Genomic DNA, 19,267 nt, shown 5'->3' on the forward strand with positions numbered 1-19,267 from the left:
AACAACAAACTATGTCTTTTTTTATGAGGTGTCTATTCAGATCTGTTGCCAGTTTTTCAGTTGGGTTGTTCATATTCTTATTGTTGAGTTTTTAGAGTTTTTAAGAGTTCTCTGTGTCTGTTAGGTAACAGTTCGTCATCAGATGTCTTTTGTAAATATTTTTTCCTAGTCTGTGACTTGTTTTCTCATTCTCTTGAATATGCACCCTTCTGGCAGTGCTCTGTTAGATGTTGTATGGGCGTAGAAATTATATTTAACACATAATTTCTCCCTTTCGAGGTGCTTTCATTCTTATTGGCAAATACCTATTTCCTGGGTGCAGAAAGACCCTGATGGCTGTTTTCTGTTGGCTACTCGTGAAGCTCTTAAGTAGATCGTGGGAGTAGTAAACACTCCAGAGAATTTGTTTATTTGGGAAACTTGTTTAGATCGTGTTTTAGGTCAGAATTCTATGATAAGGTATGCTTTGGTGACTTATGTATTCAGACTCTGACTTATCTGGGAAGACAAAATGTCATTAGCATTCTAAGAAATATTAATGACTGCTATTTATATACTCCATTTCATGCCACTTTCACTGGCATTACCTGGTATTGATGATTGTGAAGCATTGATGACTTATCCAAATAAGATGGAATATGGCAATTTGGTAAAGAGCAAAAATTTTTATTTTGTTTATCTGGAGTTTATTTTTTTGTACTTTGAAATATTTAAAAATACTTACCAGAAGGGATCTTTTCTTTTCTTTTCTTTTCTTTTCTTTTCTTTTCTTTTCTTTTTTTGAGGTGGGATCTTGCTCTGTCACCCAGGCTGGAATGCAGTGGGGCAATCTCGGCTCACTGCAGCCTCTGCCTCCCAGGTTCAAGCAATTCTCCTGCCTCAGCCTCCCAAGTAGGTGGGATTACAGGTGCCCACACCACACCTGGCCAATTTTTGTATTTAGTTGAGATGGGGCATCACCATGTTGGCCAAGCTGGTCTCAAACTGCTGACCTTGTGATCCGCCTGCCTCAGCCTCCCAAAGTGGTGGGATTCCAGATGTGAGCCACTGCGCCCGCCAGAATCATTTCTAAATAGCATAGAATCACGGGAAATACACCTCATGTGGCTTCACATTCAGAGTCAGCATTTGCTTATAATGGATTACATACCAGCAAATGAACATGACATGCTTCAACTTCAATAATATTAAACAAAACTCTTTCAGTGTGCTTATTCATAGATGAAAAACAGGGCCTGAAAACCCAGCGTGACTTGGGTGTCAAATATCTTCAGTTTGGATACACTATATCAGTGCTGATCAATAAGGACCAGAAGTGATTTTGGAGTATAATGTCCAACCTTAAATCTTAAATGAAAGTGAAATTCAAACACTCAGCCCAGCAGTAGAAGAACAAACACTAGTGAGACAGTATAATTTGTTAAGACGAACATGGGCAAGATCCAATATCTAAGATATGTGTCCTCGACACTATGTACTGTCGCAAAGAGGAAGAAATAGTCAAGGTACCCAAATGAGCCATTCCTCAGAGAGAGCCAAAGAGCTCTGAGAGCAAGCAAGTGTGGGCAAGAAAGAGGGGACATTTGTTTGTCTAACTATGAATATCTGCTGAATCACCCAACTGCGGGTCCATTTTCTTGGTGAGACTGATATAAATGTTCTTCCAAATTGGCCAAGCTGTAAGATTTCCAAAAGCAAAGCTTAATTTAGGAGTGGACGCGGTGGCTCCCACCTGTAATCCCAGCACTTTGAGAGGCTGAAGTGGGAGGATGGCTTCGGCCCAGGAGTTTGAGACCAGCTTGGGCAATGTAGCAAGACTCCATCTCTACAGAAAATATAAAAAACAAAACAAAACAAACTGGGCACAGTGGCCCACACCTGTAATCCCAGCACTTTGGGAGGCCAAGGCAGGTGGATCACTTGAGGTCAGGAGTTTAAGACCAGCCTGACCAACATGGTGAAACCCCATCTCTACTAAAAATACAAAAAATTAGCTGGGCATGGTGGTGCGTGCCTGTAATCCCAGCTACTCAGGAGGCTGAGGCAGGAGAATTGCCTGAACCCAGGAGGCAGATGTTGCGGTGAGCCGAGATCACGCCATTGCACTCCAGCCTGGGTAACATGAGTGAAACTCCGTCTCAAAAAAAAAAAAAAATACAAAAATTTGCTGGGCATGGTGGTGTGCACCTGTAATGCCAACTACTCAGGAGGTTGAGGCACGAGAATCACTTGAACCTGGATGGTGGAGGTTGCAGTGAGCTGAGATCGCACCTCTGCACTCCAGCCTGGGTGATTATTTGTGGCCAGAGCTCTGTGTTATGTAAAGATTAAGTCTGTAGGACCTCTGCAGGCCTGCGTTCTACTCCTAGCTGTGTCCTTACTAGTTATATGACCTTGGGCAACTTATGTAATCCCCTGAGCCTCAGTTTCTTCATTTGTAAAACAGGAACAACAATTTCTGCCATTCAGTACTGTTGCCTAGATGAGTGATCATTTATGTCAACTCCCTGGCACATACTAGGGACTCAATAAATGTTAAGTACAATCGTGTCACGTAACAATGGAGAGATGTTCTGAGAAGTGTCTTATTAGGTGATTCCATCATTGAGCAAGTGTCATAGAGTGTACCTACACAAACCTAGATCCCCGTTATCTACCTAGGATACAAATCTGTACAGCGTGTTACTGTACTGAATACTGTAGGCAACTTAGCACAGTCTTAAATATTTGTGTATCTAAACATGTAAACACAGAAATGGTACAGTAAAAATATGGTATTATAATCTTATGGGATCACTGCTGTCTATGTGGCCTATCACTGATTGAAACATTATATGTCACATAATTGTAATTAAAAAAAATCATTCAGACCTTATGTATGTATTTAATGACTCCACTCTAAGGAAAGCGCAGATGCACTTAAATATACTTCTGGTTGTACTTCTTTCATTGGAAATGAAATGCCATGTCAACTATGATGCTTTCAGTTGCAAGCAGCAAAACTACCAACTCAAACTAGCTTCAAAAATAAAGCGAGTTTATTGGTTCATGTAACTGGAAAGTCTCATGAAAATATCAGCGTCAGGAGAAGCTTGACCCAGCAGTTTCATGATGTATGGAAGTCCTGGGGTTTGTTTCTGCTCTGCTACTGTGGTATCAGCTTTATTCCAAGTCTGGCTGCCTTTGTTGTTACAAGATGGTTGTCAGCAGAAGCTTGGGCCCATCTGTTAGGATGAAGTTTACTCTGTGTGCTGTAGCAGTGGCTGCGACAAGATAGAAGTGTATTTCTCCCCATATAAAAGAAATCCAGAGATAGTCAGTCCAGGGCTGGTATGTGGCTCCACTGTGTCGTGGACCCAAACATTTAGCTAGATGCTCCACATCCTGAGGTATGGTCCCTTTTCTCAAGGTCACCTCAAGGTCCAAAATGACTGCTAGAGTTCCAACCATTACATCCGCATTCTAGGCAGCAGGAAGGGGCAGAAGAAAGGCTTACTTCTTCTCTTTTAAGGAGACTCATTGGAAGTGCCACACAATCCTTTTCTTATAGCTCTGGCTGGCACATAGGGTAGTTGCAAGGGACACTAGGGAATAAAGTCTTTTGTTCCCCCTCCCATCTGCAGTTCTTTTTTCCCTGTGCTAAACAATTCTAGGACTTTTAACAGAACTCTTCCTAAAAGTCTTGAATTTTATTGTATTCTACTGTATTTATTTATTTTTGAGATGGAGTCTTACTCTGTCACCCAGGCTGGAGCACAGCGGTATACTACCTTGGCTCACTGCAACTTCTGCCTCCCAGGTTCAAGTGATTGTCCTGCCTCAGCCTCCTGAGTAGCTGGGACTACAGGCGTGCACCACCACACCCTGCTATTTTTTAAAAAAATTTTATTATTTTTTTTTAGTACACACTGGTTTCATCATGCTGGCCATGGCTGGTCTGAAACTCCTGACCTCAGGTGACCTGCCCGCCTCGGCCTCCCAAAGTGCTGGAATTACCAGCATGAGGTACCATGCCTGGCCAGATATCTTAAGTTTTAGATCCCATCTTTATCTCTTTGGATCTTTTCTGAATCTTCTCCAGTCTTTCCTGACTCACAAGGGGCACAGTCATAAGCCAGCAAATACCTAAACCTCTATAAACTTTATTTTCCCCATCTATAAAAAGATAAAGATCATTGCAGCTACCCTTTTTCATCCAGAGATTAAATGAGATGCATGTATGCTTGATACAGTGAACATTTAATAAAGGTTAAGTAATAAACATAATACTTCGTGATTCTTGGGGCCTATCTCCTATTTGTGTTTTTATCCATCATGCTTGTTTCTTTACCTTAAACCGCTGAATCTCTTCTTGCTCAACCCCAGCTTCTGCTTCTGTAATTTGTTTTTCTCCCTTTAGAAATGCTTCTTAATAAATGCCTCTGAGTCTGACTTCATCTTGAATTTTCCAAGGTAGTTTTTTCAGTGTCTGAAAATATGACAGTAAAAGAAAATGATTCAGGAGGGCAAAGAGCAGGGAAGCAGCTATAAAGAGTGGGCAGAGGGGAAGGGGAGTGTTGGCCTCTCCCTGGGAGCCGAGAACCCGACTCCGTGTGCACACACAGGTTCATCCCCACTTCTGTCAATTTCTTGTTCCCATGCTGAGTTACTTAGAAAAGGAAGAAGAATGTTGCCTATTTGCTCATGTGAATTCACTTAAGAAACAGCCTCAGTGATTAGGTCTCAGAGCTAATTTGTCTACATGAAGCTTAGAGTTAAGCTTGGGAGTTTATTTTATTTGAAATTCAAAGGATGCGTCTCTCTTTGTCTTAAGGAGCTGAGAAACGCAGCTAGCTGCATCTAAGATGGTTTGTACTCCCTTCCTCCCTTCTTGCTTCGGCAAGGATGGAAGAGCTGAGAGGATTTGTGCTCAGTTTCTCATGCAAAGAGCTACTCACAGAATTCCTGCCCTTTGCATATACTAGACAAAACCAGGTTTCCCAGGGCGCTGCTTGCAGTTGTGTTCATGATTTGGGGAGAGGGGGCGGGGATAATAACTAAGATCAATTGGCGGTCACTATAAGCATTTTGCATGTATAATAATAGTAACAGCTAACACATAAAACGGTGCCTACTATGTGCCAGGAATAGTTTAAATTATTTTGTAACCATAACCAGTTTTATTCTTTCATACTCCTCTGAAGCAGTAATTACTATTACCCACATTTTACAGAAAACTTAAAGGTGGTTTCAGAAAGGTTAAATCTCTTGCTCAGGGTTATTCAGCTAGTGTCAGAGCCTGGATTCAAACTGATCATATGGCTCTGTGCTCTTAACTGTGCACTCTACCATCTTCCTAGGAGAGGGTTTTAGCATTAATATTCTTATGAAAAGGAGACTGAGGCAGGCAGAGAGGAAGGAGTCCTGGATTCCAGGTGCAGGCAGGAGACTCCAGAGCCTTGGGTCTTTGCTACCTCCTCCAGGGACATGCGGAGACATCTCCACATCCAGCATGTCACACAGCGAGTACCCTGAAGACCATGTGGGATGACATAACCCATCTGGAGTAACTAATGGCATGGTGCAGGGTACAGAGCTGTACTTAAGGTGCTCCCTAAACCCCAGCAGTCCTGATACTGCTTCTGGGGCCTGAAGGGGAGTAAGGGAGGCCAGTGTTTGGGGGACAGAAGGAGGAAACCCTGTGATCAACAAATCATATGTTCCTGGTAGCAGGAGCAGAATTCATGTGTGCTTTTACTGCTTCCTGAGCTCTTCTTCATTTTACCCCAGGGCCATTGGTCATGGTGTTCCGAGACTCTCTGGGGACCTGAAGCATTGATACCACAATCACAGTCCCACCTGAGAAATAAGAGAACTAGCAAGGGAAGACATCATTTAAAGTGTAATTTATTTATTTATATCTTGCCTTGTTCCCCAGAGCATTTATGACAGGAACAGAAATGCTTCACATGCTGGAAGAGGGCATCAGTTAGGTGTGTGTGACAGTGTGGTTGCACTCCCAGCTCTCCTGCTGTCCTTCCCAGGAACCATGGACAAGTGCCAGCATCTTGCCGCCACTCAGTTTCTCTGTCTGTAATTGAGAATGATGTCTTACCGGTAGAATTAGGGTAGACATTAATACCAGTTCACGTGAAGCTCCTAGCACTAGCCTGTAGTTCCTAGACTACAGAGGTGCTCAGTGGATAGTTATTATTATTACAAGGCATAGAATGACTTGACAGAAAGAAATCAAGGGGTGGGGTCATAAAATATAGCCAGGAATGAGGTCCATATATAAATACCTGCCATGAAGTCAGACTCACTTTGTCAGGGCCAGTGTGGTAAGAGAAACCTGATTATTACATCACTCACAGTGTTCACAAGAGGAAAACAGTGGCTCAGGAGAGGCAGCTGCTCAGAAAGAACTCTGTAGAGGCCTTCTGAGAAGGGTACTGTGGAACATCATGAACTGTTGTCAACAACTTCTTCAGAGGAAACCCAGTGATAAGTGCCACCGGCTACCCTTTAATAGAGGCGAATGGCAACAAGCCACAGCATAAGCCAATAGAAACCATTCCTGAGAGCCAGCATCATAGACTTTAGGCACAGAGCTCGCAGGGGCTGTGGCTTAACCAGGAGCAACAACAGCGAGTGCTAACTGAGCATCACGAGGGCCAGTGACAGCGCTGAGCCCTCTGTATTGATCACCTCGCTAAGTCTTACAACACCTGTATGAGATTGTAGCATGCTCATCCCCATTTTACAGATCAGTAAACTGAGGCCCAGAAAAGCTAAGAAAGCTTCCCAAGGTCACTGAGCTCATGATCCCTAGGCAGACTTCAAACCCAGGCAGGCAGGCGGGGATGCTCGGGAGCCTCTGCCACTGCCTTCTCTTGGAAAACTGGTTAGGACCGAATATCCCTGTGACAGTCCTTGATAAGGCTGTCCTTGACAGCTGAGCCTTTGACAAATCTTGGGCAGCAGTGAGTATGGATCCTGATGAGTTCCTGAGGGGCCAATATTCTGGAGGGCTAGTTACTGTGGAGCCATATGTTTTACCTGTGGGCCAAGATGGGACCCAGGACTGGCACACTCCTGCTCAGGACCCCAATACAGGCTCTATTGGGGTAGAGCCCAACTGACATAGGTTCAGAAAAGGGGGTGGGCCAATAGGGAAGCAAGGCCAGGGTACACATAGAAAGTCAGCTCCAGTCCACTGCAGGACACAGGCAAATGGATGACTGAGAACCCACAGTTCATGTATCAGGGCTGCCATGATTTTAACTGGAAAAAGTCTGAAGGCAGTTAAGTTTCTGTTCCAGCTATTACAAAAAAAAAAAAAAAAATGAATAGGGCCAGTGCAGTGGCTCACACCTGTAATCCCAGCACTTTGGGAGGCCAAGGTGGGTGGATCATTTGAGGCCAGGAGTTCAAGACTAGCCTGGCCAGCATGGCAAAACCCGGGCTCTACTAAAAATAGAAAAAGTAGCCGGGCATGGGGGCAGGCGACTGTAGTCCCAGCTACTCAGGAGGCTGAGGCAGGAGAATCTCTCGAATCCGGGAGGCGGAGTTTGCAATGAGCCAAGATTGTGCCACCACACTCCAGCCTGGGCGACAGAATGAGACACTGTCCAAAAAAAAAAAAAAAAATAGATGATATCCATAGGGTAGTTAGTGCACATCTCTTTTATTTGTGATTTTTGCCTAATATATTGGACCCCCTCAAACTATCAGACAAAAAACAGTTCCAAAGTCTTCTCCACCCTATAACCACCATCTTAGCAGAATATTCCAGAAAGGTAAATACAGTATTGTGCTATTTCTGCATGGTAGCCATTGCATGCTTGTAAATTCTGGCACAGCAGGACTCCAAGGCATACAGTGTTTTGGGCCCCTCTTCTTGTGTACCCAGATTAATGAGCAGAGTTCCACTCCTCTTCCGTGAGAGCCGAGTCCTCCTCAAGATGTCCTGAGACTGAGCACTCACAGTCTCCTGGTCCAGGGTTGTCAGCATCCTGGCAGTGACTGCCCTGTCCCTGACATGTCACTCTGCTGTACACGTGTCTCCCTGCTGTACAGGGCCCCAGTTCCTCTGTCCTTTCTGGCTTAGGCAGTGTTTGGCTGAATGCAGCGGCATTGGAGCACAGCATCATAGGGGCAGTAGCAGAAGGCCTAATGTCCTGCCCTTTAGCCAGACTACTTGCCATGTCCCCTTAAGATCTTGCCTTGCTATTAGTTTTTTGGGCTTTGCTATTCTGTAGGAGCAGCTGTCTACTCAAATAACAGCTCCCTGCAATCCTCAAATTCTGGTTATTTCCCACCAGAGCACAATACAGCTCATTCTTCATTTTTCTTCACTACTTCCCAGGTTATACCCAGAGCCTGCATTTCTCACCTACAAAGTCCTATCAAGGCTCATGGTATTATTTCTTCCTGTAAGAGAATTTATGTCCTAATATGTGAAAGTTGCCATAGTCATGGCTTTAAATAGCATTCTCCCACTGCCACAACATGTGTATTAAAGCTTATAGAATAGGTGATAGTCAGGAATTAAGTCTGAAAAAGTAAGGACCAAATAACAATATAACAAAAATGACAAGAGATGCCCAAACAGTGTGATCAAGTAAAGAATCATGGTACCAAAAATAAGGGCAAGGAAGAGGAGATGGCTGATGGCGGGGATGGCCTCATTGGGCTCTCATGAGAGAGGCAAAGGTGGATTGAGTGTGAGGGATGGATGGGATGTGAGGAGCCGGGAGAGAATAGGAGGGTGTCACAGGGAGGAGAAACCCCGCGAGCAAAGGCAGGGAGGTGGCCTGACACGTTACCCACTGACTTGGAAGAGTGAGTAGGAGTAATCCAGGCCAGTGGGGAAGAGCAGGATTTTCATCAGGCCAGAAGGAGAAGAAGAAACCAGACTATGGAGACTCTGTCATTGTTTTCTGGTAGCAGTTCTGGAGTGAACAAGTTAATTGCAGTTCTCTGAGTATAAGACACTCAACAATGTAAACTGCTAGGGTGCAGCTCTCTAATTAAGACTATATTCTTACAACATGTGTTTGCTTATTACAGAGAGCTGTGATCACTGAGGGTGTCGTGACCACCTCATCTCGTGTACCAGCTGAACTCAGTGACACTAACATCCTGGATCCAGCAGATGAGAGTGTTATGTCTGCACTAACAGAGAGGCTGCCCAGGGCTGGAGACTGCTGTGCTCCAGAGGTGCTTGGTTCGCAGCGTGGCCGGACTCGACCTGAGCGAAAGCCACAGAAATGTCTTGAGCTGGCTAGTGTCGGTTACGCCAGTGGTTCTTAAATTTCAGCCTGTGTCTGAATCACCTGGAGAGCTGTGAAAACAGACTGCTGGGCCCCGCCCCCAGAGTTTCTGCCTTCGGTAGGTTTGTGGTGGGCGCTAAGGATTTGCATGTGTAACAAGCCTCCAGGTAATGTGGGTGTTGCTAGGTGGGATTTTGGAATCAGGTCCACTCTACAGTCCAGTGTTAACTTATAAAACTCTTCCTCTCTAGTCCTTCTTTCTGTAAAGCTATGTCCTGAGGAACTTCAGATTTGAGAGAAGAGTGAACAGAAGTCAAAACGTGGAAACCACTCAAATGTCCATCAGCTGATGAAGGAAGAAATAAATTGTGGTATATTCATGCAATGGAATATTATTCACCCATAAAAAGGAGTGAAGTCTTAATACACCTACAACTGGATGAACCTTGAAAACATTATGCTATCCATTCTGCTTCAGGTTGGGAAAAAAATATGCTAACCTAAATAAGCCACATACAAAAGACCATATATTGTATGATTATATCATATGACCAGAATACATAAATTCCTAGAGACAGAAAGCAGATTAACTGGGGGAAGGGGAGGAATGGGGAGTGAGTCCCCATTGGGTTTTTCCCATTGTGATAAAAACAAGTTCTGGAACCACATAGTGGTGATGATTGCACAACATTGTGAATGTACTTAGTACCAGTGAATTATACAGTTTTGGCTGGGCATGGTGGCTCACATCTGTAATCCCAGCACTTTGGGAGGCTGAGGCAGGCGAATCACCTAAGGTCAGGAGTTTGAGACCAGCCTAACCAATATGGTGGAACCACGTCTCTACTAAAATACAAAAATTAGCTGTGCGTGGTGACCCATTCCTGTAGTCCCAGCTACTTGGGAGGCTGAGGCAGGAGAATCACTTGAATCTGGAAGGCAGAGATTGCAGTGAGCTGAGATTATGTCATTGGACTCCAGTCTAGTCCACAGAGTGAGACTGTGTCAAGAAAAAAAAAAAAAAGAAAAAGGTCAGTTTTATGTAATGCCTATTTTATCACAATAAACAGTTACAGGAGTGAATGGAGCGTTGTTCCAACTCCCATTATGGGACCAGTTGAAAGGTTTATAGGATAGAGGTTGGAAATGCAAAGGGCCTAAAGCAGTGGTTTTCAGCCCTGACTGAGCCAAGAATCACCTGAAGAGCTTTACATCCTGTCCTTGTCTTAGCTATGCCCAAGGCCAATTAAATCAAAATCTCTGGAGGTGAGGCCCAGGCATCAAAAAAAAACTTTCAGTACATCCACGGATGATTCTAACATACCATCAGGATTTCAAACAGTGGCCTGAAACCTCAAGGGCCAAGTGGTGCACACGGACTTGACCCATGTCATAAGCAATGTGCTTTCCCCTTCTCCCATACTTGCTTGGGAGGGGATGTAGAGTAGAACGGGAGGCTTTCAGAATCGAGTTTGTCCAGGATTTGAAAACTGGCTCCATCACCAACTAGCTCTGTGTCCTTGGGCAAACCACATCACCCGCCTGGGCATGTGTTCTTCTAAGCGAAGGACACCATTTCAGAGGGTTTGTGTGAGGCACAAACGAAGCAGCCAATTTCCCAGCTTCACCAGTGTTGGACCCTGTTTCATCATCATCCCTTTCTTTCCATTCCATTCTAGACTGGAAAGGAGAAACGGTCTTATTTGCGTGAAGGTCCTAGTACTGCTGTATCTCGTGCTGTACGTTCTGTTTTCTCCCTTCCCCTGAGGGTAAATTGAAGAAAAACTTCATAAGTCAGGGAGAGATACCTTTGGATCAGGAGTCAGTGATAACAGGTGAGCCCGATAATAATCCTTTTTGCACTCATGCTCAGATGTTATTGATGCACCAAGCTTTATAATGATGTAGATATACTCTAAGACAAAAACAGATAAAATTAACCTACAATTTTGAATCGTAAATAAAATTGTTTGGAATTTTCCATGTTTCTGGTCAGTCCTTAATCTTTGGTAATGTAAGGAATATATTTTTTTCCAACTGTAATTGTGGCCATAGATGCAATTTTATACTCTGCATTTTTTTCACTCAGTATTTTATCTTCAGCATTTTTCATGTTTCTGTAGTTCATTATTGACATTTTAATGCCTATATAGTATTTCATCGAGTAGCCTTACTATAATTTGATATTCCTCTATTAAGCCCTTTGCTTCTAAGTTTTCAATATTAGAAATTGTACATAATAAAAATATTTCTGCATATGACTTTTAACTTCATTTGACTTATTTTCTTTCTTTCTTTCTTTCTTTTTTTTTTTTTTTTTTTTTTTTTTTCTTTTTTTTGCAACAGAGTCTCACTCTGTCACCAGGCTGGAGTGCAGTGGTGCCATCTCAGCTCATTGCAACCTCCACCTCCCAGGTTCAAATGATTCTCTTGCATCAGCCTCCCAAGTAGCTGGGATTACAGGCGCCTGCCACCACACCCAGCTAATTTTTGTATTTTTTGTAGAGATGGGGTTTCACCATGTTGGCCAGGTTGGTCTCAAACCCCTGACCTCATGATCTGCCTCCAACTTGGCCTCCCAAAGTGCCAGGTGAGCCACTGTGCCCGACCTTGACTTACTTTCTTAAAATAAATTTTCTATGTTACTGGATCAAGGGGTTTGAACATTTTAAGGTTCTTGAATTCAGTATCAAATTGTTTTGGTAAAGGATTGTACAAATTTACACTGCTACCAGCAGGGTGTGGGTGTATCATTTTCAACAACTTCTCAGCACCAAATTTCATCATTTAAAAAAGGTTTACAGATTGTACATAATTTATTTTAATATAAGCTAATAAATTACTGTGTCTAACTTTTGGGCATGCATAAAATTTTTTCTCCATTCCTTTTTTGGTGGCATCCCTACAATCTCATAAACTGCTTGAGGGTGTTTTACAAACCTTGCACATTGCAGAAAATCAATAATTGCTTTTTGAAACAATAAATAATTCAGGGAATCCCTCCTCCCAATAATTCTTCAGTTTTGATAATAGCAGTGGGTTTTTGGTTGTTTTGTTTTCAAGATAAACTAAATCACACTTTATTTCACTGATGTTGGCAGCCCCAGAGGACTCCGTTTGCAGGAAAAAATATATGAAGATTTTCATAGGTGGGGAGTAGACCTCTCCCACACAACAAGAAGAAAGCAGCTAAATCATTGCTCTTTTCTCCCCTCTCCCTGCACTCCCGTCGCATTTCCTGTCTACTCCCGAAGAGCCAGCTCAATAAGAGCTAAGGAAAAGCTATTTGTAGAGTGCATGGGAGGAAAAAGAACACAAATAGGCTCTTCCTAAGCTATTGAGCTTAGCGTTCACTCTTTGCGGCCGGAAAAGGTTCGGGCACACCCAGGTGTGTGTCCGAACTACTTGTACTTTGGTACCCATTGATTAGGACAGTTCATACCGATGAAAAGCTGCTGAGAATTCAGTAATGCTTTTTAAATCCATATTTTAATTTCAGTAACGTCTACATACATTTCAAAAACAGTAATAAAAAATATGCTTGAGGCCAATTTATCTGGCTACATCTATTTGTTGTATATTTGCATTCTTAGATTCCTTAAATGTCCTCTGCACAAAGGTTAGGAAATGGTGCTCTGATAGTCAACCAGTATCTTCTTAGAACTAAGGGGTTAACCACATAAGAGGACTAGAGAAGTCATTGTAACTAATATTTTGTTACTATTTAATACAGTAACCTGACCCTGCTAGAAGCAAGGATTCCACCTCAACTTTTAAAGATAGCTAATTTTAGAAGTCAGCTTCCTACCAGTTCACCATTTTCTCATTGGTGACAGCAACAAACAATTAAAGGCATTTCTTAAATGTCTTGCTGCCTGAAATAAGATGTTTTCCAATTAAAAAGTAACAAACGTCTCACCTCCCCTCTGTTTCCTTCCTTGGCTGTGACATCTTGACATCTCTCTCTGTTTCCTGTTTTATCTAAGACCGAGCTTACCTGAAAACAAAATAGGTTCTATTGGGGAGGGATTGTTTGTGACTAGTTTTTAAAGAAAATTTATGCTGGTGGTTTGCAGAAAGTTGACATATATCCCAGGATTCCCTGTCAGAGGACAGCAGGGTCCCCATGGGTCACATCATTGCCTGGACAAGGACTCTTTGTACCCTGGTCATGCCTGGGATTGTCGTAGGGATGGGGTAACTCACTTATTCACATTCTTTCTCCTTTCCTGTTTCCTTCAAAGACACCCTGGTCCTAGCTGACTCTACTTAACTCTTCAAAATTCAGCTCAACATATGTCAAGTTGTACATTCTTAAACTTAAGGAAACAGAAAGGTTATAACCCAGTGGTTTGCAAGCCTGGTTTTTCATCAGAGTCTCTTGGTGAACTTTTAGAAAATCCATATTCTTGCCCCCACGGCCATTCTGATTCATTAGGACTGTGTGGTCATGGGATCTGCATTTGAACAAGCTCTCTTTGTGTTTCTGACGATCAGGCCAGTTTTAGAACAGGAAGCTAGCCAGGATCCCAGGGTAAGCCCTCCTTGATGATCATCTCTGGCAGGTGGTCGTACAACCTCCACTGTAAAACCTCCAGCCGTGGGGCACTCACTACTTTTCATGAGTGGCCTGAGTTGAGACATTCTTCCTTGTGCTGGATGGAAAGGCATTTCCACCACAAGAATTGCTACCTGTTGGTTTCAATTATGCCTGTTGGAGCAATACCATTAAAAAACTATTCTCTTTCCCCATAATAACCTTCCAAACATTTTAACCTCTCAAGCAGTTATTGTTTCCTTCGCAGGATCTCTCTTCCCTTTTCCAGACCCTTAGTCCAGGGCCCTTCTCTGATTATGGTTGGAGTGAGAGTGTTGATATGCCAGGTGTTTTAGATCTGTCTTTTAGATAAACTCTTGAAGGAAATTTATGGTGTCACTGTCTTCCCTGTGTTTGGGATGAGAAGACCAAGGGCCAGAGAAGTGATATGACCTGCCCCAGCTCCCACAGCTAAGTAGCTAAATTGAAATTCGAACAATGTTTTTAACTCCAAATGCCACATCCTCAACTAACATGTTATGCTTCAGATTTTTCCTTTCTTTGTTTTTAAATGCAAAGTAATAAATGCTAAATGTGCATTAAATCAAGATATATAAAGTAAAACCCTCCCTTTTAAAATTCTACCTTAGAGGCTGCCACTGCCAAATTTGCAAAGGCCCTCTGAAGCCCACTCCCACAAGCTAGAGGCTGTAGTCACAGCAGAGAGGAGCCACCTCCTGAGCTCTCTGGACACCGTCTTCGGTGACTGCAGCACCCAGCTGCATTGTGGGCTTGGAGCAGTGGGTCGGTTTCTTTTGACCTTAAAGCAACTAGACCCAGCATTTGTTTGTTTGTTTCAAATGAACATGTTAGTTCAGATGTTACTCATTTTGTATCCTTGCAAATGTGTTTTTTTGTCTTAAAAGGACTTTATATTTATCTCCATTATTTTTCTTCTTGGTTGTGACCCATTATTCCAACTTACACAGATCTTTCAGTCTCTCAATTTAATCACCAATTAAATTATCTAGCTCAATGTCATCCTCAGATCTTAATAGGTGTGATGTCTCTCTTTGTCCAAACAATTGATAAGAGTTTTTGTTAAAGGTAGGACCAAGGACAGAGTCTGAGCACTTGTAGGGGAATTAATCAGTTAATTAATACTCCTGGGCTATAGTTATTCAACCAAATATGAACACACCCGATTATATTATCATTCAGTGTTGTCCATAAGGGCATGAAAAATTAGATCAAATGCTTTTTTGTCCACAGCATTTTCCTGATTAATCCAGTAAATTTATTCAAAAAGGGAAGTATGTATTCAATTTTATTTTTGCCAAACCTGTATGAGTTCCTACTTACCATCACCTTTTCTTCTTGGGGTTCATAAAGTATCTCTTTTATGGTCTGTACAAGAACTTTGCTGTAGATTGATATCAAATTTACATTTTGGTTGGGCTTCAGGTGACTCATAAAGGGGCTGGGTTCAGGCTGGGATGTGTGGAGCCTGGAGGTGGCAAGGCCAAGACCAACAGGGATAGTGAATAGAGGCCTCAGTGATAAGGTGGGTGGTTGGTTAAGTGCACAGGTGATAGGGCTGCCTAATTAGGCTAGGGAATTGGCTAGCTGTTGGTGAGGTGAACTGAAGAATCCACCGTATGGATGTGTCAAGGGGCAGGGAAAGAATAAGAATGGAGTCAAGGTAGATGTCTCTTCAGGGAGCAGCCAATTGGGCAGAGAAAGGCTGGAGGCTGAATTTTGATTAATATACACTATGGTAGAAACCATGAAAGCCCAAGGATCTGGGAGGCGGAGCTGATGTAAGTCAAAAGTGAGGAATGGCCTTGGGGAAGTGAAGCCTCATCAGGGCTTGTGATGAGACAACGGTATTCCTTGGCTCAGCAAATGACGCCAACTCAGTTGTCCAAACCAGAAACCTGGTGTCCTCCTGGAGTCCTGCTGCTCCCTCAGTCTCCCCATAGCCACTTGAACTATCAAGTCCTACAATTCCTACCTCTAATAGTTCTCAATGCCCATTTCTCTCCATTGCCCTATCACCCTTGCCACTGTCATCTCTTTTTCCCCCCATTATTTTATTGTGACAGAATGTAAATAACATAAAATTTACCTTCTTAAGAATTTTTTTTTTTAAGACGGAGTCTCTCTCTGTCACCCAGGCTGGAGTGCAGTGGCACTATCTTGGCTCACTGCAACCTCTGCCTCCCAGATTCAAGCGATTCTCCTGCCTCAGCCTGCTGAGTAGCTAGGATTACAGGTGCACGCCACCATGCTCAGCTAATTTTTGTATTTTTAGTAGAGATGGGGTTTCACCATGTTGGTCAGTTTGGTCTTGAACTCCTGACCTCAGGTGATCCATCTGCCTTGGCCTCCCAAAGAATTTTTAAGTGTACAATTCAGTGGAATTAAATACATTTACTATGTTGTACAACTATCACCATCATCTGTCTCTGGAATCCTTTTCATCTTATAAAACTGAAACTCTGTACCCGTTAAACAGTTGTTACTCAGCTTCCTTTTCCCAAGCCTCTGACAACCAACAGTCCACTTTCTATTTCTATGATTTTGACTGCTCTAAGTACTTCATATAAGTCTGTTTATATAGTATTTTTCTTTTTGTGACTGGTTTTATTTCACTTAACATGTCACTTAACATATCACGTAACATATTAACATTTCACTTCACATCTTCATGCATGTTGTGGCATATGTCAGAATTTCCTTCCTTTTTAAGGCTAAATAATATTCTTTTGTATGTATGTATCACATTTTGTTTATCCAATTATTCGTTCATGGATTACGTCCATTCTTTAGCTATTGTGAACATTGCTGCTATAAACATGGACATACAAATATCTCTTCGAGAAGTTGGATTAATGGATCATATAGCAATTCTATTTTTAATGTTTTTTATATACTTTATTGCATTTTAGGTTTTGGGGCACATGTGAAGAACATGCAAGATTGTTGCATAGGTACATGACAATGTGGTTTGCTACCTTCCTCCCCATCACCTGTATCTGGCATTTCTCCCCATGCTATCCCTCCCCAACTCCCCACCCCCGCCCCCCGCTGTCCTTCCCCTAGTTCCCCCCCACAGACCCCAGTGTGTGATGCTTATTTTTAATATTTTGAAGAACCATAATACTGTTTTCCACAGTGGCTGCACCATATGACATTCCCACCAATGGTGCACAAGGGTTTCAATTCTCTATATTCTTACCAACACTTTTTAGTTTCTAGTTTTTTGATAGCCATCCTCGTGGGTGTGAAGTGGTGTCTCATTGTAGTTTATATTTCCCTAATGATTAGTGATTTTGAGATCTTGAAAAGATGTGTGACTATTGGTTATTTCCATATAGTTTAGGAGAAATGTCTATTCAAGTCCTTTGCCCATTTTTTAATTGGTAGTTTTGTTGTTGAGTTTTAGGACTTTATATATTCTGATGTTAATCCCTCTTGAGATACAGGATTTGCAAATATTTTCTCCCATTCTATGAATTGCCAGTTTACTCATAGTGTCTTTTGATATACAATATTTTTAAATTTTCGTGATGTCTAACATGTCTATTTAAAAATCGTTGTTGCCTATGTCTTTGGTGTCATATCCAAAAAAGTCATTGCCAAATCTAATGTTATAAAGCTTTACCCCATGTTTTCTTCAAACAGTTTTATCATTTTTAGCTCTTGCATATAAGTCTTTGATACATTCGCAGTTAATTTTTGCATATGTTGTTAGTTAAGGATCCAACTTCGTTATTTTGCAGATTTTCTAGTACTACTTGTTGAAAAGACTATCTTTTCCCCCACTGAATGGTCTTGCATTCTTGTCAAAAATAATTTGACCCTTGTCATCTCACTCTTGAATCACAAGTCCTCTAGCCTCCAGACGCGACTTCCCATTCAGCCTATGTATTGTGGTTACAGCCCTTATTTTGAAATAAACTTGATCATATCTCTTTCCTGCTTAAAAATGTCTTCAGTGGTTTTCCTGTCACCTTCAGAATAAAATGAAACCCTTCAACTTGGGATACCTGCCCCTTCCTAGGGTTACCTCACTTCTCACACTCCCCTGCTTCATCTTTCATGCTTCAGACTCTGGTGGTCCATCTTCTGGTTGATTATAATGCACTTTTATGCTTTTGAACATGTTACTCCCGCTGCCAGAAATATCTGCCTCCGACTTAACTCCCATTCACCTAACTCGCATTCACCTAAGTCCCATTCACCTAATTGCTGCTCTACTCTGTATGTCTCCTCTGTCTACCACAACCTGCTTCCCACTGTGAGAAACATACCCTTCTTTGAATGCCTTTATTTCTTTCATAGAGCACGATTGCTCTGTGTTGGAATTATAGATTTATCTGCTTATCTTCTCTCTAGATTGTGAGATCCATGAGAGCCCAGAACATATTTTAGGATCCCTAGAGCTTAGCACAGAGCTTGGCGTGTAGGGGTGAGCAAAAAAAGAGATACTGAATCCAGTTGTCCATCCAGTCATTCGTTCAATATGAATGAGAGAACAGCTCTTTTTAGGAGGGATGGCCTTTTCTTAAAAGGCCTCTATCTTGAGGCATTATTTTCCCCCAACCAAGGCCCAGTTTATTAGGTCCTGATACTTAATGATGATAAAAGGGCATTATTATTGGAAGGTCAGGTATGTCAGAGGCACAATAATAGTTCAGATCTCCTAGTTCACAGTGAACTGAAGCTTTTTTTGCCTGGAATCTATTGGCGTCTTTGATGAGGGTAAGAAGCAGCCTGGGACTATGGCTGTGACATGATAGCAATCTTGGTGGCTGAGAGGAAGGGGTTATGAAGAAGGGGGTGGATTTGGGGGATGAAGAGGAACTGTGGCTCTAGTCCACCAGAATGAATGACCTAGGCAATGGAAAATAAGACTGGGAAATGTTTTCTATCTTCTTAGACTTTGGGATATATGGATGAATGAAGTGAAATGAGGATTTTGGTGAGTATCTCTACTAGGTTCTTGACAGGCAGGGGTTCTCCAGGGATTCAGCTGAACCTTATAGGTAGATCTGATCTGGTGAAAGATAAGGCATAAATTGGCCGTCAACAGGACAATTGTACTGGTAGTTATTGCTACCATGGTGGCTTTAAGAGATTTTTGGGGCTTGCAAGAAGTAGGGTAAATGTAGCAGAACAGATGGATGTTATAAAGAAAATATAGCTGTAAGGAGCAATGAGCGCTTAGTGATGGTGGCAGTAGAGCATAAAAGACAAATTATCTTTAACTTTGGCTTTGTAAAAATTGGGGTATAAACTGGGGCTACAGTGCAGAAGCAATCTGATTAGGAGGATTCATAAAAATGAAATGCATTTCATATGCGCATCTAGGCAGCTGCAGTCAACTGTAGGTTTCTTGTAGGTCTGATAGAAAATGAGCTCTGTTAGTGAACGCCTTAGCCAATATGATGAATAGTAGTGAACAGCTGTA

At 42.3% G+C, this 19,267-nt stretch overlaps 1 protein-coding gene across 1 annotated transcript in view; it reads left to right on the forward strand.

Annotated features, from left to right (window-relative positions):
* Nucleotides 1-9,270: 9,270 nt before the first annotated feature.
* Nucleotides 9,271-19,267, forward strand: part of CDHR3 (cadherin related family member 3) — a 120,114-nt gene continuing 110,117 nt past the window's right edge. Inside the window, exon 1 of the mRNA XM_037733831.1 lies at nucleotides 9,271-9,372. The gene's annotated coding sequence lies outside the window, so the exon portion shown is untranslated. The remainder of the gene's footprint in view (nucleotides 9,373-19,267) is intronic.

This window comes from Cebus imitator, unplaced genomic scaffold (assembly GCF_001604975.1).
Source record: "Cebus imitator isolate Cc_AM_T3 unplaced genomic scaffold, Cebus_imitator-1.0 Scaffold550, whole genome shotgun sequence".
Classification (NCBI taxonomy): domain Eukaryota; kingdom Metazoa; phylum Chordata; class Mammalia; order Primates; family Cebidae; genus Cebus; species Cebus imitator.